The sequence below is a fragment of the Cupressus sempervirens genome, chromosome 5 (assembly GCF_028749045.1).
Source record: "Cupressus sempervirens isolate cs-2001-9-10 chromosome 5, ASM2874904v1, whole genome shotgun sequence".
Classification (NCBI taxonomy): domain Eukaryota; kingdom Viridiplantae; phylum Streptophyta; class Pinopsida; order Cupressales; family Cupressaceae; genus Cupressus; species Cupressus sempervirens.
In genome coordinates this window covers 608,184,289-608,192,382 of record NC_143122.1, presented here as the reverse complement: position 1 = coordinate 608,192,382, position 8,094 = coordinate 608,184,289, and positions in this window count along the sequence as shown.

The window sequence follows — 8,094 nt, the reverse complement described above, 5'->3', positions numbered from 1 at the left end:
GGAGAAACTATTGTAGGGATTTCATCCATGTTCACTTCATATTGCATTGGTCTCAACCATGAAACCCTTGGTAGAAATACTTGTGCATATGTGAAATCTATATCTACAATGAAACAAATGTCTTCATAGTAGTGATCCACCACTAATTGAAGGATCCTCATTCTATTCTTCATTTTTCCCTTAAATTTATAAAAATAGTTATCCATAATTGTCTCAAATTTTCCACCCAATTATTCAATGAAAACATTGAACTCCTTGGTAACTGGTCTTGTTCTATCCCATACAATTGTTCCTATTGCAGGAAATAAATTTCTCACATAGAAAAATATACAAACTAGCAGAGATCCAAACTTACACAAAGTATTCTTGGCCTTCCCAATCTCTCCAATATTTTTTGATAGTTGTTGTACTTGCAGCTCGCCTAGGTCATAACTATGATCTTCATTTATAATTGTGCAACCTAGGTCAACTACAATGCATAGAATATTGTCTAGTCAGCTTGACTGATATAGTTTGTGTTCAATTACATGCACTACAAAATCCATAATTGGATCTTCAATTCCATTAATGGACATTCCTTGATTGTTCTATTTGGCCTTCGTCTAGTCCTCAATGCCATTCTTTGATGCACATCTCATAGTCTTTTCTCTATCCAAGGTGGGATAACCAATAACTTGGTGAATGATTACTTTATTAATCTTTACTAGTCCACCTTCCAACCTCAATTTCATGTTGTGTACTTGGCTTAGTATAATGTTTATTCATTCTACTTTGAATACCTTATAAAATTCTAGGGCATGAGTAAGCCCTTTCTCAGAAATAATCTTATTTTCATCTTCAAAATTCCATTATCATAGAGCTTGTCATAAGCAACTTGTAATTCATAACTCCAATTTCTAAAATATTGCACATATAACATGATTGAACATCGTGAACCATCAAGACTCTAGGTGGAATTGATGATAGGACACTAGATGCATCTCCATTCATTGCAATGTTAGGATAAATCATAAATTTGGGTTGAGGATGTTGGTCATTCCTTACAATCTATGAATTGTTTTTCCTTGAACATCTTTTTCCCAAATACAAATGAGTGGATACCATTTTGAAACTAGGGTTTAAGCAACTTCACTCGAACAATTTTGAAATCAACTTAACTCAACACTTTAAACCTTACTTAATTATCTCTTCAAATCTTGTTGATGACACACTGTGATTCGCTTTTTCTTTTGCTGAAATCACCTTTGAATTGCCAATGTGCACTGAAATCACTTGGTAAATGAAAATGAACTTCAAAATTCAATATATACCTTCAATATTTTGAATTAGGTCTACAAAAAATGTGATATAATGATGTAGGTGGATTACAACTATTTTGGCCTTCACATTGAAAATGTGTGCACAATTTGTTCCTTCAAATAGTTGGTTTCCATTACTTAGCTTAGTAAATACCATTTAGTTTGGCCAACACATAAGCTTGGTCATTTTAAGTATTTAGTCCATATTTCAATGCTTGGTCAATACAGATAGTATTACTGATGATTGACACTCAATAGTGTAATTGGTTCCATTGTCCAATTCTCTCAAATATGTCCTAATGCATCTTGATTCATGCTAATATGGACTTTTAATCAGATCTTCAATTAGGAATGAGTGTGTAATATATCATTCAAGTGTATAGTTCCTCATATATCTCTTTTCCTTAGTTGGATGTAGTGTGGTCACTCGATCCATTAGATTAGGTGATCTCAACTTTACCTTGATCAACTACCTCTAGCTTCTACTTTACTTTTCTAGGTTTGATTCATCTCCTTCTTTGTTTGTTCCATGTCAATATTTCCTTTTTCTTTCATTTTTTCATTATTTGGTGTCGGTTCTCGTGTCTTACAGTTCTTACTAACATGTCCAACCTTGTGACAACTAAAGAAAACTAAGCTTTCATTCAACCATTTCTTGCAATTACCTCTGACATGTGTCCTTATGCAATTTTATGGAATGTGACCATACTTTCAAGAATAATGACAACTATACCATATGTTATAATCCTAATTGTAAGAGTTGCCTTGCTTAGGTGCATGTGCTTGCTTATTAGATGTCTTGTTGGATTTTTCTTTGGATCTACATTCTTGAGCTCTATGTCCATATTTTTTACAAATGTAGAAATGTCCTTCAAGTCTAGATGTGGTAGGTGTATCACTTTTCTTTGACCTACATTCATGTGCTTGATGTCCTTGTTTCTTGTAGTTAAAGTAGTTACTAGTAAACTTAGGTTTAGAATTTTTCTTACCATTCTTGCTTCTGCAAATGGTTTTTGTGTGTCGTACTTTTCCACAATGATGACATGTAGGTTTACCTTTGGGTTTTGCATTTCTTTTATCTCCACTCTTGGATGACTCTCCTTCTCTAGTAGATGAAGAGTGCTAGATATGTCTTAGACCAGAACTATCATTAGATAACCTTGGTGATCTCATTAGCTCTTCAAAGTACCTTATAGCTTCATTGGGATTATTCATCCTCTCCAAAAGTTCTCTCTCATATCTTAACTCATTCCTCAGGTGGTCACTTTTTGATTTCAGATTTGTAATCTCCATGTCTTTTATGTTCAAATCTTGATTTGAAAGTAACAATTGATTTATCATGTCCAACTAAATGCTTGTAATCTTTTGCACATCAAATGACCTTTCTTCAAGTCTAGTATCCATGTGTCTCTTGTCTTCTTCAGTCATGAATTTGTCTTCTTGAGTTTTCTTCTTCTGTAAAGCCACTTCACATAGTTTTACTAATTGGATTTCATGTTCTCTCTTTAATCCTCTTCTTCACTCAAAATGTTGTTCTTCCCTAGTAGGTCTGCTATTGCTACATGACTTTCACTAGAATTCCCACTATTAAGTAATCATTTTGTATATACTTCTTTAAAAAGTGTATCATTCTATTGAATGGCCATATCTTTCATTTTCTTTAAGGATTTCTTAATATCCTCTTTTGTTGCTTCAAGTTATTGTATGATTAGGATGTTAATCATCTAATTTTCGATAATCTTTCCCAATTTGTAAGCCTCCCTCTCCAAGATTTGAACTCTCAAGTTGTTAGACTTCTTTTAAGAGAACTTTCACTGATACCAATTGTTGGAAGTCTTATTGGGAAGAAATATACTAGGGGAGTGGTGAATCGAGATCTATAAAACTTTTCACTTCTTGAACAAAATAATAGATTAACTACATTCACTCCTAAACCATCTTATAGCTTAGATCACATACCAAATAATCATGAACTGTAAAACTGAAATGAATTTAACTATGCATGACATCCATCAACATGAAAATGTAAACACATAACACAAAGATTTTGGTAACCCGGAAACCCTCCAAGGTGAAGGTAAAACTGGGGTAGGGATGACGACCACAAATTTTCACTGCTACAAAAACAAAGTTTTCCTTTTAGGGCTACAATTTTGATCACTTCTAATGATCTACCCCATGAGGAGTCTTCTTAGTTAAAAGCATTACAAGACTGTTAAGTCTACCTTGATTAAAGCATTTAAACTTACAATGAAGTAAGCACTCAATTAGAAGATTTAACTAGGTTTGTTAAAATCAATTTGTTAAGAGATTTTCCCTAATACACTAGTTATAATGTGTCAGTATCTAATCCTTCAATTTTCTCTCTTGAAGATGATTACAGATCTTCTCTCTTCAATCTCTAAATCTGATCTCCCTATCTAATTTTCTTTGTGCTACCCTTCACTACTACACTCTGTTTGATCCATTTATCAAACTTAGTCATCCTTGCTCTTTCCTTATCCCTTTTGTGCATTCATGATCTTCCTTCATATTCATTATGTTTTAGGGTTTGATCCCTTCTTAAATAGATACTCATGGAAGGTTCTAGATCAAGATCAATGATCCATAATTTAGTTGTTTGCCACTTAGTCCTTCTACTTTTCTAATTGGTTACTCTGCCTTCCTAGGGATTGATGTCCTTTGAAAAAATGCATAATTAGCTCCTTAGTTGTCTCTATAATCCATAAATATCATATAGAAGTCAACTAAAATGATTTACATAAGTGTTTGTGTCATTACAAACACATGTGCCAAAATTGGTTTACTTAGCAATTGAATGTCATGACGCTTGATCATAACTAACATTCATGTTGTCCATTAGCTTCTATAGCCTCCACATGTACTGACTCACTTGGCATAAATTAACTTTACATTGTTTGGTCTCCATATGTTTCACTTGACATATATTGTGACTCGATCTATACTAGGGTGCTTGATAACCTTTGACTTGTTTGACATGTAATGAAATATAAACAAGTCCATGAAGCTTAACCTTCTTTGGATGGCTCGGTCATAGTGATGACCAACCAACACTGCCTAGGAAATGACTAAGTGTGAGACACTAATTGGAAAAAAGGCTTAGAGATCAACAAGTTAGAGGTTAGAAATAGGTTATGTGTTAGGGGTTTAGAGGGTGAAATAGGGCTTATGTGTTAGGGGGAGAGGGGGGGTCTAGGGAGGGAGGGAGAGAGAGAGAGAGAGAGAGAGAGAGAGAGAGAGAGAGAGAGCGATTAGGGAGGGAGCAAAGAGATAGAGAGAACAAGAGACATGGGTTAGAGATTAGGAGTTTGAGAGAGAGGGGTAGGGGTTAGGGGTTTGAGATGATAGAGAGAGAGAGAGAGAGAGAGAGAGAGAGAGAGAGAGAGGTTAGGGAGGGGGGAGAAGAGATAGAGGGAGGGGTTCATGATTAGGATTAGAGAGAAAGAGGAGTTCAGGATTAGGGGTTAGAGAGAAAGATGGGGGAGGGGCAGGGGTTAGGTGTTAGATAGGGAGGGAGGGAGGGAGGGAGGGAGGGGGTTAGGCGTTAGAGATTTGAGAGGAGAGAAATGGGGGGTTAGGGGTTAGGTATTAGGGGTCAATGAGAGAGAGGGTGGTTTAGGGGTTAGAGAGAGAGAGAGAGAGAGAGAGAGAGAGAGAGAGAGAGAGAGAGAGAGAGAGAGAGAGAGAGATGTGGTTTAGAGGGGTTTCAAAGGGAGGGAGGGAGGGAGGGAGGGAGGGGGGGTTAGGGGTTAGGGTTTAGGGGTGAGTAAGAGAGGGGGTTTTAGGGGTTAGATGGAGGTAGATTAGGAGTTATATAGAGAGATGTTAGGGGTTTGAGAGAGATAGAGAGAGGAGGGTTAGGGGTTTGACAGGGATGAAGAGAGAGGGAGAGAGGTGGGCTAGAGGTTTGAGAGGGGGAGAGAGAGGTTATCTCAATAGTGAGAAAGGGGGCTTAGGAGTTAGAGATATGGGGTTAGGAGTTAGATAGAGAGATAGGTAGGTTAGGGGTTTGAGAGAGAGAGAGGGAGAGAGGATTATGAATATATGTGATTGTATATAAAAAAATTTAATTATATAAGCTTTTAGTTATATACTTATAAACATCTACTATTATATATAATATTTAATAATATTTGAATTTGTTTATATATTTATAAATATTGAATTATAAATATTTAGTTAACCTGGATGGGTTTTGTCTAGCAAAATAACCTGATTGGGTTATTTAAACATGGCAATGCATTTTTTTTTTTAATAATCCAATCAGGTTATTTGAAAATTGAAAACTCGTTCAAGTTATGGTTTGGAATTAGCCTTGGTATTTGATAGAAAGGCTTGGGATCTCATTTCCCCTCCAATTTCAATCTTTTTGACATTTTTTCATCTTCTAAGATGAACTCTTGTCTTCTCCTTCATCAGGTTTCCAAAGGATAAAGTGAGAATCTCTAAAAGCACCACCATATTCTCACACATCTTCTTACCTTTTTGAATATATAATTATTTTTCTTTTTTGGACAATATTAACATTGTCAACATTAGTTAGTTGTACCACTATCTCCACATTCCTCATAGGCATATGTCTAACTTTATTTAATAACTTTTAATATACTTAACAAAATACAAAATAAATTACATATTATTTATCTACTCTTCATGCTATACAATTTTTTGTTTAAAATCAATTTTGATTATTTTGATGCAAGTCATGCCTTGTACACAAGCAAGTACCAAAATTTAAGGATTCGGTCACTTCAATAATTCATAAAATAAAAAATACTCATTAGAAAATTACACAAAAATACACAACTTCTAGATATCACTCTTAACTATCACCCTACCAAAGGGATTTGCAAAATACTAATCATAACTAGGACTTTTGTGTTACACGTGAAAAATAGTTATGTTATGTTTTCTAAAAAAATCAAGGACTATTTTTTGTGTGCACAGGGTTTGACCCACCCAATCTTATCTATTTTGTAAAAAATCTAGTAGTTTAGAATGTAGATTCAAAGTACTACAATTTCTATTTTTTACGCATCTCATTTTAAGTCTAGTGACCCTCAAACATCTCATCTAAGTTTAACTTTACCTGATTTCATCAACAAAAAAAGTGTCCACTTATACCCCCTCTTTTTGCACACCATCTTGGTGCACTTACCCAATTGTAGAAAACCAACAACCTTGAATCTTTATCCCCTTCCATATTAATTCACATACTTAACCTTAGTTAAAGAAGGTGACTTAAGAGAATCATATTATTATCTTGAGTAATTGTATTTGGTCTCTTCTAGAGAGAAGATTCCTAATAAAGGAAGCCTATTCCTCAATATTTTTGTTTTCTTCTAAAAAAACAAGATCATTATTTAAAATCAAATCTTTTATCATGCTGGAATTCATAAGTATAATAGTAGAAAGAAGAAAGATCTTAGAGTTTCTATGTTCCTTATTTAGCCAAAGACTCCTAGATTTATCTTCAAAGAAAATTATCCTTATAATCAAGATGATGATAACAATTGATTATTTTTTGTATTTATATACTAGATCTTGGTTCTAGACAACTTACTCAATAATGATTCATTAGCAATCTATCTCTTTCACCCAAATGTGTTTCGAAGCACATCTTTGTTCCACTTCTTCAACTTCAACTTGGCATTACTCAACTTATGATCTACATAAATATTTTAGATACTTTAAGTTGTTTTTGATTAAGGAAAATAGGGTTTGAAGGGTGCTTGAAACCCTTTACAACTCAAAATATTTTCAATGAAGCCCAAACCAAAAAATACTATAGCCCAAAGGTGAAACAGGTCACCAACCAAGGTGACCAAGGTGGCTTCACAGATAACACAGTACTCTTCAACCACCAAAAAAGGTTTTGAATAGGCACCTAAAACCCCATAGTTACAAAAGAAATAGACAATTAGTCCCAAACCATTTCAAACTACAAAGAACAATAGGCCAAAAGAGCCAAGAGATCCGAATACGAGACAACCTCAAATAGGCTAGGCCTCAAGATTTACATTTTGGTCCTGTCTTTTGAGAATGTAATGACATATCAAAAGATGGAGTAGAGGGCTTGACCTTTTTTCCTTTTACTGTTGTCCAACCATCCTCCACCATAACAACAACCTTCTACCATGCAAAGTCAACAATACCACAACTAGCCCCCAAAGCCCTATGGTAGGAGAAGAACCACCACCACACAACATTAGGATTGTAGTAATAGAAGGGACAACAACAACATCCTGAGATAGAGCCACAAGAGGGGCTACAATCAAATCACTAGTGACAGAATCCGAAGGAGGGAGAACTGAATCAGTCACCACCATTGGGGCAACATTTGAACCATCAAAGACAACAACTGAATTTGCCACCAAAGAATCCTAAGAAGAACCACCACCTCTAATAGAGGAAGCTTTCTGAAATGTGTAGTGATCATCTAAAACCCCCTTCCACCAAGAAGGTGACTTCTTCAGTCTAAACTTTTCAAAGGTGCATCATGCAACAAGGTGGCCAATCTTATGGTATTTCCTACATCTGAAGGGGCTACCCTCATAATCAAGAAGTTGAATCCAAGAGCCAATAGGAGTGGCCAACTTAATCTTTTTAGGGAGCCCCTTGGAGACGTCAATCTCTACAAGAATGCAAGCATACATCATCCAAAACACATAGGAAGATGCAGTATCTACTAGCAAGAAATCCCTGAGGGCCTCCCCCACCACCTCTAGGACTGAATCCAACCATAGATGAAGGGGGAGATTTGACAACCTTACTC